The sequence below is a fragment of the Aulonocara sp. 'chitande type north' Nkhata Bay genome, linkage group LG3 (assembly GCF_057382095.1).
Source record: "Aulonocara sp. 'chitande type north' Nkhata Bay isolate Kocher_YH1m ecotype deep benthic linkage group LG3, A_spYH_male_GT1.1, whole genome shotgun sequence".
NCBI classification, from domain to species: Eukaryota; Metazoa; Chordata; class Actinopteri; order Cichliformes; family Cichlidae; genus Aulonocara; species Aulonocara sp. 'chitande type north' Nkhata Bay.
Window position 1 is genome coordinate 18033031 of NC_141346.1, and position 19619 is coordinate 18052649.

The window sequence follows — 19619 nt, forward strand, 5'->3', positions numbered from 1 at the left end:
AATATGTGTTGAGACTCTTATTGTGAAAGGGCACGCTGCAGCGTGACTCCTGTGATAGCCACACCCAATCAGGTTGTTTCTTCTTTTTGATGCTGGAGAGGGAGAAATGCAGACAGTCATTGCAGAGCTGCTGCTTAAATGAGTGAAAAAATAGTAAAAATAAGCCAGAAATCTACTTGAAGCCATTTTTGTACTCTGGAGAATGTATTTTTGTTTTTCCGACCTGTCCTTGCCTTGGTGGCGTTGTAAACATAACCGAACGGGACTTGGTGAGTTCAGAAATTGTATTTTATTTCATGCAAGAAATGTTTTGTTGTATTATATTGCTCATTTCATGCAAATGGAGAGCCAAGGTAGCAGATTTATGTTGTTTTTTGTTAGAAACGGTGGATTCGTGCTTAAGCGACACACAGACTGTACTTCAAAGGCCTTTGACGGTGTTTCAGCGCGCCATATTGGCGTCACCTCATTTACGGCTAAATAAGCTGGAAAAAACAGACTTTTACTGTTATTTAAGGGCTACCCGTGTGTTATTTTCGAATGTTTATGCACTTTATTTTGTTGTTATGGTAGGCCATTAAGGTTTGGATCGGGAAATGCTGAGCTAGAATCGGGAGTTTGATCCGCTGAGCGAGAAACAAGATGGCGAGCCACCCACGGACCCATTGAACTATACCGAGCAGGAAAAGGGAAACGCCCCCTGCTGGACGTTGAGCTCTTTCGCTAAAAAAAAAAAAAAAAAAACCGGTAGGATTAATCCATACAACTCTGCAAAAGAACAGCGGACTTTTCAAAGCACTGGATAATCATTTGGAGTAATTCCAGGATTAATAGTTAAAGGACACAAAGAAAACTTTCTTTTGTTTGTTTGTTTGTTTAAGGGATTCATTCAGCCTTTTGCTGAATTGTTTTCAGTTTTTACATGTTTCTGTAAATTATTTTGGTCAACCTTACATTTTAATGCTGTAATAGTGTTAATGGAAATGTAAATAATTTTGTTGGGTTAAAACAAAATAAGAACTGGTTGAAATTTAAAGGTGAACCAAGACCAAGATTAAATTAAATCTTGGGCTTAAAGAACTGAACTTGATTTAAAATAACACATTGTTAACTCAAATGGATTGAAGGATAAACTTGAACTTAGAACTTGAAATAAATAAGACAATAACCTAGGTTGAAAATAACATCCTTCTAAAGCCAAATAAAAGGTTTTGAGATAAATACGATGAACTAACAGAACATACTGAACAAAAAGGGGAAAGAAAATATCTTGTTTTCCTTAAATGTGTGATGTTGGATGTGTTATATAATGTGTCTATAACTCTATTCTCTGTCTTCACAAAATAATAATCCGGCAATTTAAACGTATTTACTGGTCTGTGGTCTTTATTACATGCTACACTCATTTCTGCTCTAGTAGTCGAACCTAACTGGTCCTAGTATACTGTAACGACTCCAGAAGTGTTACACATGTTTCATGCCTCTGTTCTTCAAATTTTCAAACATGACTTGACTACGTTTTGTCATAATAATAATAATAATAATAATAATAATAATAAATTTTATTTATGAGCACCATTCAAGTCACCCAAGGACACTTTACAATAGGATAAAACACTTAGTAAAACAATGGCAGAATGAGAACAATAAAATACAAGCACAAGATAAAATGAACAAACAGTGGATTCACAGTGAATATGCAGATTTGAACAGATGAGTCATCATCCTTAAGGGATTAAATCACATCAGTTCCTAAATACAATGAGTAGTTGTCTTTCACACACTGTATGTTACAAGCACTGTAAATGTTGCTCTTTGTTATTTATAATCTGCTGATGTCACTTCCAGGAGAATCCTTTCTCAAAAAAGAGATGGGACACTTGTTCAATTGTTGGGAGCGGTGGGATTCTAACAAACAGCGGCTGTGGAAAAATGATTGATTTAGCTGATTTTGTTATTAGGTGAGAAAGATGTTCACTGTAAGGAATGGAAATCGTGATGAGGACTCTTCTCTCTGAAAGTAATATTTCATGTTATTTCAGGTGCAACCTTCCTCCTCTGGAAAATGAATTTCACAATGATGTCGGCAAGAAGACTAATCTTGTGACAGCAAACCCAAGCATCTTCATGCATAAGTGAGCAATTAATGAACCCGACATTGAACTGACTTGTTAGTTTATGTCTTGTTGCTTTAAGTCATGCATTAATTTGCAGGTATGGGTCACTGACGGGACGTCGTGGGGCGTTTGCAGACAGTCTCCAACAGTATGGCAACTCCCTGCTTCTCTTTCCTTGCTTCTCCTTTGGTTTTACTCGTCCAGTGTGTGAGCGGGCTGTGTATGCCATTGAGGACATGGATATCCCTATCCAACCAATCTTCATAAACCCTAGGTATCTCGAAAGACTGGTCAAATTCTGGGAATCTCTGGGGTTAAAGGAATATCGACCTAGCACTGGATTATATATGACTACCCTGGCACTGGAATTTTGCGAAACGGTGCATTTGTATGGATTCTGGCCATTTAGTAATCACCCAGATAAACTCTTACCCCTGACTAACCACTACTATAATAATGTACCCTATAATAGGAAAGTCCATGCAATGCCAAATTAGTTTTCCCACTTGGTGGAGCTGCATAATGAGGGCGTGCTCAAGCTTTACCTTGGAGACTGTAAATCAGATCAGGTCTAGTTTGAATTTTGCAATAACAAAAGAATATGTTCAAGTATCCAACTGAGAGGCCAAGACATTTGCACTCAAATCCAAACGTATTAGAGAGATGTACACTACTTATTATTTCAACAGTCTTTCTTTTAATTATTGTTCCATTTCATGTGTTAGAAATTAATTTTTTTGCTAAAGTTTCTTTTTAACAACATTTGCAGTGCATGGTCATGATAAAGTTGATACACTCCTCGTTAGGAGGGTACAATACGCTACAAGAAAATAGAGACTTTAGATAGAAATTGAGAAATCACAATTTGCTTTTAAGCCACTACTTCTGTTACAACCTTTATATTACTCTGCTAGTGGTCACTTTTGGTTCTGCAACAAAGACAATTCTCTGCAGCACTGACTGTTGACACTTTCAAACATAAACACTTTCAAGCATTTGTAAAAGGTTAAAAATGTGTGTTTAAGCCAGAAATATGAGTTAAACTAATATTTAAAAAGTTAAGGGATAAGAAGCAGGAGGTCGCAGCAGACGGACGCCCGTCCCTGAGCCTGGTTCTGCTGGAGGTTTCTTCCTGTTAAAAGGGAGTTTTTCCTTCCCACTGTTGCCAAAGTGCTGCTCATAAGGGGTCATATGATTGTTGGGTTTTTCACCATATGTATTATTATAGGATATACTGTACAATATAAAGCGCCTTGAGGCGACTGTTGTTGTGATTTGGCGCTATATAAATAAAATTGAATTGAATAGAATAGAAGAGCATTCATAACTTATGGGGATTTAAGTTCAGTTCATGTCTTCAAACAAGGTAAAAAAAAAATGGACACCCCCGTTATATTTTTTGTGCTTATTATGTCTTATTATATTTGCTGAATCACGGTTATCTTTACATGTTCTGTGGCATTACTTAAAGATACCACTAGATGGCGCCTAATGCTCAGGAGGAACGTAAACCCTCTTTGGAGGCAAATCTGCAGAATAAATCCTGCAGTTGAAACTGTAAACAAGTTCATGATCTGTGCCTCTTTATTTTAATGCACAGCTGCAGGATCTAGGATTGCACACCTCCCAGCCACCTGTCAGACCAGGGGGCATAACACAGTCAACTTATCAATTCTAAATCCACATAAGATTTACAGTTTTAAGACTTTGAAAGTACTGATAGAATTGTTTACCTGTGAGCCTGCAGTACATTGCATTTGTTACGATGCAGCTAAAGAGTCAACTGTCACAGCAAGCTAGCTTTCACTAGATTGTTCTTTAAAACATACAGATGTGGCTCTGATCCATTTGTTGTCAGTTTTTATGACAGGCACAGATTCATCATTGTCTTTATGGAAACTATGTACAAAAATGCAGTTTAAAATTTGTCTAAAGAACTAATATATATGATAAAAACCTGATTTATATCTATTAAAGTAGTACTTTACCCTGAACAATGAATTTGTTTTGTATTTGTATCCATGAAATTAAGTCAGTGAAAAAAACACTTTATATATGAATTTATTAACTTTGCTGCTTCACATGAATTTTGTTAATAATAAGCATTACATTTGTTTTTTCATTTTCATTTAATTATACACAGCAACATAATGACTCGCATTTGTGCAACTTACAGGCAAATATCACAATCAAACACGACACTTACAACTGCATCAAAAACATGACCTGTTTGAACATTTATCCTCACAATATATGTAATATTTACTTCTTTTTCTTTGATCAAACTGACATAATAGCAATAAACTGAAGAACAATGTAGGAGCAAAGCAATCAGCCATAGAAGTTTAAAAGAAAATCTATACCCTGTGTCCACAAACACTGAAAAACACGCTAAGATGAATGTGTGCAGCTGCATAATTCGAAAGATATAATACTATGGTGGCATGCTTAGTTTGAAAAACAACTGAAGTAAAGTCTCATAAATTCAATTTCCTTGAATCAAAATGTACAAATAGACACGTACAGTTTGTTCTAAATATATTCTGTGCACTGTCGACCTTCTGAATGATGTTCATGCTGTTTACAGTCTGGTTAAAGAGAAGTGCGCACGGGTTTGCCACAACGCCTCAAATTTTGATCAGAAATCTTTGTAAAACCCATAGAACCACACAAATAAGAACAAAGAAATAAGACCAAAGCTAACTGATCCTGCAGCGAAACCAGATAATTGCAGTGGTGATAAAGACAATTATTATTATTGCTTTTTGTTTTAGTCTTTTTTCTTTTTTTTTTTAATAAAAATCTTTTTCACTGTTGAATTGATTTTCTTGTCTCACAAAAGTTGTGTGACTGTAACTCCATGTAAAGAACAGAAGATATCTACTAATCGGTTATAGAAGTAATTGTTATCTGGGGTGTTGGGTGGACGGATTCGAGACCCTCAGCTGGACTGCAGTGGTTGGACTGGTGGACTACATCTTTTAGGGGGGAGATGGCATCTGGCTCTGATGGAAACACTGTAGCAAGACAAACTATCCCCACTCAATCACAATCACTCGAGAATCACCAAATAACTTCACTCGTTTGTCTTAGGCAGTGGGACTAAGCTGGAGCGCCCAGAGAAAACCCACACAGACACAAGGAGAATGATGTAAACAGAAAGGTCAAAGGTCAATTGGCGGTCAAAAGGTAGCTGAAGGATAAGCTATTTGTTTATTTGAGTGATTTATTTATTTGATTCAATAAAAGGACTAGATGTTGTAGTCCCTGATAATGCATTGCTTTAAATGGCGAGAATCTTGAGGGATGCCTGTTATGAGGAAAGGCAGCCCAGAGACATCGTTGTGTGCCTCAACTTTCCATCTTTAAGGCTAATCTGCCATTTTTAGGGGGATTAGATTTCTGATCTAGATTATCATATTAAGATTTGGGACACATCGCCAGTACTGGACCTTGGATTCATCGGGTGTTTCGGCCATTATCACTAGACACCCTCGTCAAGGAGGCCCTGCCAGGGTTGATCAGGCCCTGGAGTGTCTGTGGTTTATGTTAAATTGTTATTTCTTTTCTTCTTTCTTCTGTTTAGTTTCCTACAGTTCATCTATTCACTGCAACTGAGAAATAATGCTTAACTCTTTAGCATTTATGGAGCCTCACTTCTTTAAAGGGATAGAAAAGGTGATAGAGAGAAGCAAGACAAAAGGGACAAGATAGGAGAGAGCAGAGAGGAGAGCCAGAAGGGGGGCGCCTGATCTGGCTTCCCACACCTCCCCGCTGGATCGGTCTGTACGCTCTACCTCCCCACTGCCTCCCAGAAAAGGGAAGAAGAGCAGATAATCATTTTTTATTCATTTATTTGTTCATTAGTAGAAACAAAGAACATGAACACCACCTCTGCTCTGTCCGATGTCACATAAGACGTCACTGATTGGATTGTCTTCTATAGCTTCCACTTGATTAGCTGAAGCGAAACCAAAAGGAACAGCAGTATGACGCTGTGCAAGTTTTGATGACACGTTTAAAGTCATTGATATACTTTTACATAGTTCTGAAAAAACCAAACCTGAGACAAATCCAGAGGTCCGAGTGTCACCTTCAGGTTTTCTAACATCACAAAGTTTTATCAACAGAATTATTGAAATGAGTAGAGCTGCAACACAGACTGTTAAAAAGAATGACAACACAGAGACAACAGGCGGGGAGAGTGATGTATCACAAGAGGTGCAACCAGGAGGAGGTGTGGATGTAGGTGGAGGTGTGGTGGTGGGTTTGTCTAAAACAAAGCAAACACAGACAGGTGAGTGTGTCACCTGTGACAGTGATCCAGCTGGATGGAGACTCTCCATGACCGCTGATGTCACACTTGTAGAGGCCTTCATCAGACCTGGAAACATGCTGGATGGTCATTGGCTCTTTTCCGATGAAGACGCCATCTTTGAAGAAAGCAGCTGTGAGGTTGGGGGGAGTGGTCTTTGTTTTACAGAGCAGAGTGACGTCATCTCCCTCCATCACAGGGAGGACAGGACTCTGCAGGATCACTGATCCACCTCAACACAGAGACAAACTACAGCATTTCATCCATTTACACACAGCTTCATCAACACTAACTCCACACACTCAGCTTACCAGCGACTGTCAGGTTAACCATGTTACTGATGGTACTCTGATTGGACTCACACCAGTAAACTCCACTGTCCCATGTAAAGAGATCAGTGATTTTCCAGGAAGAACTATTCTTTTTTTCCCCAGTCGACCCCACACAGAGTCCTGTTTTCCGTGTTTGTGTTTCTCCTCAGAGTCCATCCAGCAGAGCTGTCGTCCTCCTCACAGCTCAGAGACACAAAATCATCTTTAAAGAACTGAGAGCTGCTGGGACTCACAGTCAGACGAGCTGTGAGGGTTAAAAGAAAAATTATGTTGATCTTTTTTAAAAATAATGCCACAAAATTATTCCTACATTCAGTAGTTTTACATTAGTGACCCCCACTGAAAGAAGGAGTAACAGACTTGGTCATTTAACATAATTGGAATAAATAAATGAAAAAAGGTTACTGACCTTGATTTGCTGCACAGCTCAGCACTAAGATCAGAACTGAAGAGAAATAAAACAGTTCACTGAATCACCGAGAGGAAAACAATTTAGTTTTCTAAAGGTAACCAAGGAACATTAAACTCTGGTGTCTCCTTTTATTATGTGGCAACCACATATTAAGAGGAGACACTAGATTGAAGAAAAAGAAGATAGAGATACGATGCACTGTAGAATCCAGGCAATAACATCACCAGAGAAGTGAGGAGAAACAGGACTACACAGTAAAGAGACCTCCAAAAGTACAGCGAGAAGTTTGGATAGACCTGCAATGAGATCAAGATGCAGAGATCCATGCCATTCGTATATAGGTGTTTTTTTTAATGTGCAGGGTAAAGAGGGCGTACCATAAACAAATACAGACAAGAGGGGTATGTTGCATCTGGGTTATAAAGTATTGAATCTGGGATAGCATTGTATAGGGCAGACACCTCCAAGAACTACAAAGTAATGTCTTGATTTTTTTTCTTTTTTATGCTGCTACTGTGCAAGAAAACTCTGCGGTCCTAAAAATAAAACCTGAGCAGTTAAAGTGTTTTCATCAGAAACAGGAAACTAGATCACCGCACAGCTGCTAGTTTCCTGTTAATCACAGACTGAAAAAATAGATGCTCCACACAGATTAATGCATCATCTTAGTGTTAAACGCAAACGCAGAACAACTGCGTTTGCGTTTAACACTCATAGTGCTACCTGCTCTACTTCCTGAAATAAGGCTTTTAGTTTTATTTGCTAAAGTTGAAAGTGATTTTTATGCTTTACTTGTATTGAGAATGATTTAATAATCTTGAATTAGAATATTGATTGTTAATTTAAGATGGTTAATTTAAACAGACAGTCTGAGCCACAGCTTGCCTCATTGGTGAGACTGGTCTAACCCATTTACCGTAACATCAGAGGAAAGGACACCACACTGCTGCTGCATTACCAAACAAGTTGTCTGCAGGCACTGGCGACATCATACTGCTCAATTCACTCACTGAGACCACAGCCTCACTTCAGGTTTGACAGCATTTCTAGCAGGTAGCGGCAGACAGCTTGAAAGTGAATTGAGGCTGCAGTTTGGGGGAGGTCTCAGAGGGGACTGGCAGCAGGGTGGGTATATCCACAAATACTATCATATGTAGATAAAGAAACAGAAGGGATGAAACTGGTCTCCATAAATGATCTCCAATTCTAAATGGATACTTTATATAACATTTCTTGCTAGTACTGGTTTCAACCATCTTTTGCCTTCTTCATGGCGGAAATTTATTCACCTCAGAGAATTTAGTCTATATTGGCAAGATATCATCACACAGTTGCTGAAGACTTGTCAGCTACTTGTCCACAATTCAAAGCTCTCCTTTCACCAAATCCAAAAGGTTCTCTAATGCATGTGGTGCTGTGGCACATCAGCTTTAACTTTCCACATGTTGGGTTGTCAGAAATGTTCTTCTGCACAACTTGGATGCAATAGGTGGTCAATTATACTGAGTTACAGCAATATGATTGGCCATTTGTTGTCGATTCAGTTTTGTTTATATAGCACCAATTTACAATGACATTCACCTCAAGATTTTGCCTAATATGGTTGGGCAGCAAGGTAATATACATCAACACTGGCAAGAACTCATTCTTAACTCATTTAGCCTACTTTTTATTTTATTGCTTATTTATTACTGTATATCTCAAAAATCTAAAAAAGTTGATTCTGTTCATCTGGACGAAGCGTTTTCAGTGGGAGAAACCTTTTGTCGTTCATCCAAGTGACTTCTTCAGTCTCAGCTGACTGCAGGTTTTCCCAATCTTATAAGGTATGTCTGAAACTAGCACCACTGACGAACATTGGGCTGTGAAGTCAGTTCAGTGATCATTAATATGCAAATTGTCACGACCATTGATCACTCGCAATATTGATCATGTTCGTCCTCAAGATGTTCTAAAGATGAATTCAGTCTGATATTTCGTGCCTTCTCCATAATAACTCATCAACAGCAGATGGTTAAAGTACAGAAATGTAAACGGAGAGAATCTACTCACAGAAAGTAGAAATGTTTCCTCCATTGTTGCTCTTAGTAATCTGCTGTTTCTCATCAGCAGTGACAACATATAGTGACCCAGTCCTTCCTCTTCATATATGTCTGTTTCCATATATAAAAGCATGTGTCATAGTCCCTGTTGGGTTATTTTAGGGCTCGCCGTTCTGGTCAGATTGTTGACACCTATGGTGGTAATCAGGATGTTAAATCAACTGTTTGCTCGCTCTTCACCATGCTTAGTTTTCTCTCTCTTTCTCCTTCCTTCTACCAAGTAAGAGCTCGAAATCACGTTCAGATTTCTCTGGCATTAAATTATTGTTAAATGTACACGTATATATATACATGTACATGTATACATGTATATATATTTTTAGGCATTCCAGGATCCAGGTGTGGGGCATTGAGTCATAGGCGTTCTTTTTTTTTTTTTTTTTTTTTTTGCGCCTGTCCCGTTTGGCTCTTTTGCCATCAGAATTGTTGTCTAAAGGCAGAGAAAGATGCCCAACGGATTTACTTTACCAAATTGACCATCCCAGCCTTGCCGTAATGGTCCATTTGATTAACCTTTTATTGTTTATTTTATTTTCACTTACTGAATATGGGACAGACTTGACTGGGGGAAAGAAGGGGAGAAAGAAAGAGGGAAAGAGAAACAGCTGAGAAGAGGGACGGGGAAGAAGGGCAAAAGACAAAAACCAACAGAATGAGCAGAAAAAAAAGAAAGAAAAAAAATGCATATATCAATCACCTGGATCACCTGCTGAGAAAGAAAAAAGAAAACAAGTAGAAGAGAACAAGAGTAATAGATTAAACAACATCACAATGATATATGGGAATATGACAGTAAATACTAAATATTAAACATTATTGTGCAGCACATAAGATCAACAGAACACAGTGTGCTTTGAGGTAGGAGCCAAAAAGGGTGTAGTTTGTGGGTGTGATCACCCGTGTGTACACCTGTGAGCATGGATGCGCTTGTTTTTTGTTTTTTTTTAAAAGGTTTCTCCATGTAACGATCTGCTAGGGAGTGTGGGGAGCCACAGCCCCGTCCTCCAGGGCATGAAGCAGGTATGGAGAAGATCAAAACTCCAGACATCCAGAGGCCCCCAGAACACAAGAGACCAAGGAAGACCAACAGAGGGGCAGCCGCGCCACTGTCCCAGAAAGAGCTGAGGAGAGTCCCAGATGAGGGCTCACTCAGCAGGCGCGGAGCAGAAGCCAGGGGGAGTTGCAGTGACGTGCCCATGAGCTCCGCCGGCAGCCAGCCGTGCCTGAGTGACCGAGCCCCAGGCCGAGAGGCCGGGGGCACCCCACCTCCGAAGTGGCCCGAGTGAGCCCCAGGCTCCAGGCCCCGATAAGCGGCCGCCAAGGAGTGAGCCGGTGTGTACCTAGACGCCCATCCCCGGACACAAAGAACCACCAACGCACCGATGTCTGAGGGGGTCCGCCACTGGCAGGGGAAGTGGTGGTAGGGGGAGATAGGCCTCCAAACCTTGGAGGGCCTGAGATGTCCCCAGTGAGGTGGCGCCTGACACCCAACCTGACATATAGACACAGACATACAGGCACACACAGATACAAACATCCATTCCCACCCTCATGCTCTCATATGCACTTACTCCACACTCAACCAACGTGGAGACAGACATAAAGAGACGCTGTACACACGATCACACTCCCCAAGCATACTCTACAAACCGGGTCTAGGTACCCTTGCCCCTGGAGGGGGGAACTGCACCCAGACCCAGGTGGTGTTACCCTTTTCCCTGCGGTGGGGGGAGGCAGACCGCCCCGACTCCGCAGCAGCAGGGAGGCCCCACACTCCAGACCGCAGTCGGACGCCCAACTCCTCCTCCTAGCCCCCCCGCTCCAGCAGGTCGCAGAGAATGGGGGTGAGAGAAGGCCCATCATAGGTGTTCTTGTAATCAATCCAGGCACTGGTCCTGCAGTCGGTAGTTGGTTGGTAGTTGGAGGGGACCGGTCCCTTCTGGATCCCTTGAGGATCAGGACTGTCCGGGTGTCTCTCGTCAACTAGCAGCTGGTTCATTTGTGCTGCCAGGCACTCGTGGAATGCAGGCAGCTTCTTCAGCCAGTAGGCGTGAACCATGTCAGGGCCTGGTGCTGTCTTCATACTGGAGACCCCTTCTTGGATATCTGCCACTGTGATGGTTACTGGACCCTGTTCGGGGAGGTCGCTGTGGTCTGCCCTCAGATCCACTAGCCACTGAGCATTGCTGTTATGGGTTGCGTCCTTCTCCCATATGCTCTTCCAGTATTGCTCCGTCTCCTGCCTTGGTGGTGCTGTTCTCTTATTGTTCCCCTGCCACCGAGAGTACACCTTGGCTGGTTCTGTGGAGAACAGCCAGAACAGCTTGTTTATTCTCCTGCCTTCTATCTCTCTGGTGTACCTGGAGTCGTTGCTTGGCAGTTTCCAAGACCTCATGTATGGACACCTTCTTAGGCACCTTCCTCATCGTGCCTTTCTGCAACTCCGATAGTTGGCTAACCTCCCTCCGTACTACCTTGATCTTAGCCTCTTCTCCATGGAGGGAACTGCCCCTTGTGGCTGTTCAATTTGTAGCCAAGCATCTCACTGATCACTGCTGCCGTACTGTAGATCAGCTTGTTAGTGTCGGTAATCGTGGCTGTAGGTATCGTCCGTAGTGCTGCATTAACATCATCTAGCACAGCGGACCCAACCTTTTTTCCGCCACGGACCGGTTTATGCCCGACATTCAATTCAATTCAATTCAATTTTATTTATATAGCACCAAATCACAACATAAGTCGCCTCAAGGCGCTTCATAGATACAGAGAAAAACCCAACAATCATATGACCCCTATGAGCAAGCACTTTGGCAACAGTGGGAAGGAAAAACTCCCTTTTAACAGGAAGAAACCTCCGGCAGAACCAGGCTCAGGGAGGGGCGGCCATCTGCTGCGACCGGTTGGGGTGAGAGAAGGAAGACAGGATAAAGACATGCTGTGGAAGAGAGACAGAGGTTAATAACAGATATGATTCAATGCAGAGAGGTCTGTTAATACATAGTGAGTGAGAAAGGCGACTGGAAAGGAAAAACTCAATGCATCATGGGAATCCCCCGGCAGCCTATGTCTATTGCAGCATAACTAAGGGAGGATTCAGGGTCACCTGATCCAGCCCTAACTATATGCTTTAGCAAAAAGGAAAGTTTTAAGCCTAATCTTAAAAGTAGAGATAGTGTCTGTCTCCTGAATCCAAACTGGAAGCTGGTTCCACAGAAGAGGGCCCTGAAAACTGAAGGCTCTCCCACCCATTCTACTTTTAAATACTCTAGGAACAACAAGTAGGCCTGCAGAGCGAGAGCGAAGTGCTCTAATAGGGTGATATGGTACTACAAGGTCATTAAGATAAGATGGGGCCTGATTATTTAAGACCTTGTATGTGAGGAGCAGGATTTTGAATTCAATTCTGGACTTAACAGGAAGCCAATAAAGGGAAGCCAAAACAGGAGAAATATGCTCTCTCTTTCTAGTCCCTGTCAGGACTCTTGCTGCAGCATTTTGGATTAGCTGAAGGCTTTTCAGTGAGTTTTTTGGACATCCTGATAATAATGAATTACAGTAGTCCAACCTGGAAGTAATAAATGCATGAACTAGTTTTTCAGCGTCACTCTGAGACAGGATATTTCTAATTTTAGAGATGTTGCGCAAATGGAAGAAAGCAGTCTTACATATTTGTTTAATATGTGCATTGAAGGACATGTCCTGGTCAAAAATGACTCCAAGGTTCCTCACAGCGTTACTGGAGGCCAAGGTAATGCCATCCAGAGTAAGAATCTGGTTAGATACCATATTTCTAAGATTTTCAGGGCCGAGTACAATAACCTCAGTTTTATCTGAATTAAGAAGCAGAAAGTTAGCGGCCATCCAGGTCTTTATGTCTTTAAGACATTCCTGCAGTTTAACTAATTGGTGTGTGTTATCTGGCTTCATGGACAGATAGAGCTGGGTGTCATCTGCATAGCAGTGAAAATGTATGCTATGTCTTCTAATGATGCTGCCTAAGGGAAGCATGTATTATGTAAACAGAATTGGTCCTAGCACTGAACCCCGTGGAACTCCATAATTAACCTCAGTGTGTGAAGAGGACTCTCCATTTACATGCACAAACTGGAGTCTATTAGATAGATATGATACAAACCACTGCAGTGCAGTAACTGTAATACCTACAGTCGCTCTAATAGGATATTATGGTCGACAGTATCGAACGCTGCACTAAGGTCTAGCAGGACAAGCACAGAGATGAGTCCACTGTCAGAGGCCATAAGAAGATCATTTGTAACCTTCACTAAAGCTGTTTCTGTGCTGTGATGAGCTCTGAAACCTGACTGAAACTCTTCAAATAAACCATTCCTCTGCAGATGATCTGTTAGCTGTTTGACAACTACTCTTTCAAGGATTTTTGATATGAAAGGAAGGTTGGAGATTGGCCTATAATTAGCTAAGACTGCTGGGTCTAGAGATGGCTTTTTGAGTAAAGGTTTAACTGCAGCTAGCTTGAAGGCATGTGGTACATAGCCGATCATTAGAGATAGGTTGATCATATTTAAGATCGAAGAATTAATTAATGGCAGGACTTCTTTGAGCAGTTTTGTAGGAATGGGGTCTAAAAGACACGTTGATGGCTTGGAGGAAGTAATTATTGAAGTTAACTCAGAAAGATCAATTAGAGAAAAAGAGTCTAACTTAACATCAATGGTACTAAGAGTAGCTGTAGATAATATTACATCTGTGGGATGATTACTGGTAATTTTTTCTCTAATGATAAAAATTTTATTTGTGAAGAAGTTCATGAAGTCATTACTAGTTAACGTTAAAGGGATTGTTTGCTCACAAGAGCTCTGAATTTTTGTCATCCTGGCTACAGTGCTGAAGAGAAACCTGGGGTTGTTCTTATTTTCTTCAATCAGTGATGAATAGTAAGATGTTCTGGCTTTGCGGAGGGCTTTCTTATAAAGCAGCAAACTATTTCTCCAGGCTAAATGATGATCCTCTAAATTTGTGACACGCCATTTCCTCTCCAGATTACGAGTCATCTGCTTTAGGGTACATGTTTGAGAATTATACCACGGAGTCAGGTACTTCTGATTAGAGACCTTAGATTTCACAGGAGCTACAGTATCCAGAGTCGTACGTAGTGAGGAGGTGAAATTATTAACAAGATGATCGACCTCTGTTGAGGTAGCGTTCAGATTGCTGCTCTGCTCTATGTTGGTACAGGGCATTGAAGATGATAACAGTGGGTGGATTATATTCTTAAACTTAGTTACAGCGCTTTCAGAAAGACATCTACTTTGATAAAGACTTGGAGGAGAGAGACCTAATATTTAATAATCCACATTTCACTGTTTTACTCTTTGGTTCAGATGTGGATACTTTATTGTTCTTTCTTTGTAATTGTTTATGTTTAAGTTGTTTGTTGCTGGTTTTTAGTTTGTTTTTTGTCTGTTTGGGAGCTGACACAGTCTCTGTGGAGATGGGTTTTTTGGGGGGGTAGCAGGAGGAGAGAAGCTGCAGAGAGGTGTCTAAGACTGCAACTCTGCTTCCTGGTCCCAACTCTGGATAGTCATATTTTGGGGGGTTTAATAAATTTGTCCATATTTCTAGAAATGAGAGCTGCTCCATCCAAAGTGGGATGGATGCCGTCTCTCCTAACAAGACCAGGTTTCCTCCAGAAGGTTTGCCAATTATCTATGAAGCCCACATCGTTTCTGGGACACCACTCAGACAGCCAGCAATTTAAGGAGAACATGCGGCTAAACATGTCACTCCTGGTCTGATTGGGGAGGGGACCAGAGAAAACTACAGAGTCCGACATTGTTTTGGCAAAGTTGCACACCGATTCAATATTGATTTTAGTGACCTCCGATTGGCGTAACCGGGTGTCATTACTGCCGACGTGAATTATGATCTTACTGAATTTACGTTTACCCTTAGCCAGCAGTTTTAAATTTCCTTCAATGTCGCCTGCTCTGGCCCCTGGAAGACAATTGACTATGGTTGCCGGTGTCTCTAGCTTCACATGTCTGAGAACAGAATCACCAATTACCAGAGTTTGACCCCCGGTGGGTGTGTCGCCGAGTGGGGAAAAACGGTTAGACACATGAACGGGTTGGTGGTGTACCTGGGGCTTCTGTTTAGGACTATGCTTCCTCCTCACCGTGACCCAGCCGCCCTCTTTCCCCAGCTGCTTGGGGTCTGCCGGGGAACAGCTAGCGGGGCCTACGCTATCTTCGGCTGCACCAGCTACAGGGGCCTGGCTAGCTATGGGTGAATGAAGGGTGCGAAGCCGAGTCTCCAATTCAGTAATGCTGGCCTCCAGCGCTGCAAATATGCTACATTTGTTACAGATATCATTACTGCTAAAGGAGGCCGAGGAGTAACTAAACATCTGACACAATGAGCAAGAAAGTGCAGGAGGGACAGGTGAAGTAGCCATGGTGCTAACGAGTCGGCTACGAGCTAAGCTAAGCTAGCGAAACAGTACAGAGACAGTGAGTGAATACTTTGGCTATAACTTAGGTAGTGAGTACACAGAAAGTGTGCTTCGGATGAAGCAAGTGAAGATTATACTATGAAAAAGAATGTATTTAAAAGTTGTTAATTAAATTGCTAAGCAAATAAGCTACTCAGAAACACCACTGTGTTTGAGCAGGAACAGGAAGTGATACTCTACCGCAGAGCGAGCGAACACCAAGTGGTTATTTGGTAACAATAACACCATTATTTTCACGTACCGGCCTTTAAGGTGTCGTGGATAAATACAACAAAATAAAACTAGTACCGGTACTGCAAAAAAGATTTATTCATAACACACATGAAAAGACCCAGGAAAACCGAGTTAACGATAAAAACGATAACAAAATAACGCTGAAAACCAATAAAAACCCTGAAAACCACACATTTCACACCTGAGCCTCAGCTCTCGCGGCCCGGTACCAAACGACTCACGGACCAGTACCGGTCCGAGGCCCGGGGGTTGGGGACCGCTGATCAAGCAGACGTGAGGGTACTGTGCCTTCTGATGTACATGATCCTATCTTTAAGGTCAGTTCCTCTCGCACTCAACGATCCTTCTCCTATCGCACTTGGGGCTTGGTATCTAATCTGGCGTCCTGGCTCCCCCTTGCCATTGCATTTATGTTGTACCTCGTCAATCTCTAGCTGTGAAAGCAGTCCCTTCTTTCGAATGTTGGAACATTGAGCTACTAGTTGTTTGTGGATGTCATTGTGGATGTTGGGTATCGAAGAATCCATAGGTCCCTCATCCTATTCATGTAGCCCCTTCCACCAGGGTTACTTGCGTAGTAGCATTCCAACAAAGCCCTGTTTTCGTCTCTTGCCCACCGATGCCTTCTTGTTCCAGTAGCCCACTTCTCGTCAGGGTGTGAGAGACACAGGTCTCCGAGTGTCCAGCATTCAGACGGTTACCTGAGGACACTCATGTGAGAGAAAATCTGCTGACACAGATATGTAGAGCCAAATACTGTCAATAAGGCCTCTGCAATGTTCTGAAGACAGTTAAACTTGTCAGATAGTGATGTCCAGCAGGTGAAAATGCAAGCTCCATGAACACACACATCTATGGATTCCAGCTGCTTCGATGTTGCATTAACTGGCATTAACTCAGCCAGTTAATGCAAGACAAATCCAGCTGCTCATTAAAGATTTCTGGTTTGATCAGAAAATAAAACATTGGTCCATACACCTGAAAGTCCCAAAAATGCATTGTGTCTCGAGTCTACGGATGTATCCGTGTATCACCGTCATTAAGAAGAGGCACAACTAATTTGCGAGCTGATTTGCGATGTGCACCGTTGGCGCGGCCATTTATATTTTGATGCACCTTCTCAGATTAACTCACTGCGTGTCGTGCCCAGGGCTGGACTGGGACAATAAAATAGCCCGGGCATTTTGACTAAAGACCAACCCACTAGCTATTAAAGCCATAAAGCCTTTGAATGAAAACAAATGGTGTTGTGACAGTGATGTACAGTCTTGTTGGTATATGTATGATTTCTATACATTTTACATCAGATAAAAAACTTTGGTTGTAAGATTTAGATAATTATTTAATAACAGCCAGACATTTTAAATGAGAATAAGAAAGTATTTCTTTGTGCCCCCCTTTCCCTGTTAATGCCCTACATGCCCCCCTGACAACACTTTGCTAGACCCGCCCCTGCACAGTTACCAGCTGTCAGCTACTTAGAAAAGGATCCTGGTGTTATTTGTCTCTCAGAAACAGTTCATAACTTCCCTTCAACTCATTTATGTCACCTAAAAGGTAAACCTGTTTCTCCTTCACCTGTTCAGCTCTGATGATTCAGTAAGGACATCTCCTGGTTTCATCTTCATGTTTCCCTCTCACCAGAAATACAAACCGATATCATGAGCAGCAGCTTTACAGCTGTGGCTCCAGCAATCATCAGATGATACTAGAAAGTAATATTAAATACATTCTAACAACAGCTGATCAAGCTTAAACGTGCTGCTGTTGTTTAATGTGACATCCGGCGGTTTCCTCTTTCTGGCGCAAAGTGGCAAAGCCACCACCAAACAACTGATCGTGTTTGGTGGTGGTCGTGCCATCAGTTAACCCTTAGGATTGCCTGGTATAGCGCTGACCAGCCCCTGGCAGGACCTTGGCCTGTACCTGACCCTGCACCTGCTGTTTCTGACCGGAGGACAGGTGGAACGTTACCCAGCAGCAGGGGCAGTTAACGGGCACTATAGAGAGAGGATCCACCAGGGCTGTTGTCCTTCTCTCCATGTCTTTGTGGCTTTGCTGTTTGTGCTACTCTACACCCCCGAGATTGCTTTGCTTGCTTTGCTATGTACTTTCTTGCTGTTCAGATGATTCAGTGTATTAAACTCTGTCTCAACAATTCTAATCTTTTCAGGGGGTCTTTTTCTTTAGTGAACTGATGTTAATCAGATCTAAATAAGCTGGATCTCCATATCATCCGTTAGATAAGGTTATCATGCTGGCTTCAAAATTTGCGACTCCACACAGTTTATATTAATCAGTTTATTTTGTATCCTTGTGGTTCAGATGTGTCAAATATCAACACTGAATGTACCTGCAGATGTTTTTGATCACTCACTGAAAGTCCGTACAAACATTAGAGCTAATCACTTAGAACTGCCAGGAGGAGTCATTTTGAGCCATCACTCCTTTGTCTCCCTACACTCAGTACTCCAAGCCCATCATGTCTGATGTTTCCCTGATGTCGCCTTAATGTCACGATGTAGCTCCAGTACTTAGTAAGGAAAATGATGACTTACAATTTTGCTTTTGTAAAATAAAGATCTTAAATTCAGTATGTGCTGTCTCAGTCTGCTCCCTGGGTCAACCATGACACAGATCTGGCAAATTTTATTTATTTATTACTAAAATACTGTAATTACTCAGGGGAAAATCTGATATTCAGAAGAAGGTGAGGTAAAAGAATCACAGATGGGGTTAAATGATGTAACAATTCACATGATAAATTCAGTTTAAAGCTGATATTTAGAAGTACAGAGTAAGGACTGAAGTAAGTGTGGGGCTTCACAGATGCCAGTTAGACATTGTTCCAGTTGAACAGCTGAAGCTGCTCTTATGATCAATTGTCTTGCAGTAAATAGGCCTGGAAGAGTTTAGATATGGAAATGTTTCGGATAAGTTTCAAACATTATCTTATCTGTTACCGGTTCCCCATTTTGTCTGTTTATTGTAAGTTTGTGGGTTTGTTTTTTTAGACATTATTATATCCAACCACCAGAATCAAGCTGCTGGTCTCTGATAGGTCAAATTATTCTCAATCAAAATGAAACCAATGAAACAAATAAGGTTTAATCTGAGGATCTCTCAATATTTAGGATATCTACACCATTTGTCATCATCTAGTATGAGAAAATTCCAGCGTCTCATCCTTTCCACAGGGTTATTGAGGTTGATTAAATAATAATTGCCTGTATAGTATTTTACTTAGTCCCTATGGACCCCAAAGCGCTTTACACATCCAGTCATCCACCCATTCACACAGTGGTGATGGCAGCTACATTGTAGCCACAGCTGCCCTGGGGTGCACTGACAGAGGCGAGGTTGCCGCACACTGGCACCACCAGTTGGATGGTGGCAACGGATGGCAATGGATGAAGTGTCTTGCCCAAGGACACAACAACCGAGACCGGGGCTCGAACAAACAACCTTCCGATTACAAGACGAACTGCCAACTCTTGAGCCACAATCAGCCAGGTTATCACATAAATAACTGTGATCCTCAACTTCCAGGCAAGAAGAGGAAGTTGAAGTCACTGCTGTGAAGAAATTGACACTATAGTTCACATGGGCTCACTAAA

The 19619-nt window shown here is 41.7% G+C and overlaps 1 pseudogene across 1 annotated transcript; it reads left to right on the forward strand.

Annotated features, from left to right (window-relative positions):
• The first annotated feature begins 1761 nt into the window (after nucleotides 1-1761).
• LOC147334295 (alpha-2,8-sialyltransferase 8F-like) lies at nucleotides 1762-4133 on the forward strand (annotated as a pseudogene). Its single transcript, XR_015128357.1, has 4 exons — nucleotides 1762-1785; nucleotides 1849-1961; nucleotides 2043-2135; nucleotides 2215-4133. The product of XR_015128357.1 is annotated as an alpha-2,8-sialyltransferase 8F-like (transcript).
• The last annotated feature ends 15486 nt before the right edge of the window (nucleotides 4134-19619 follow it).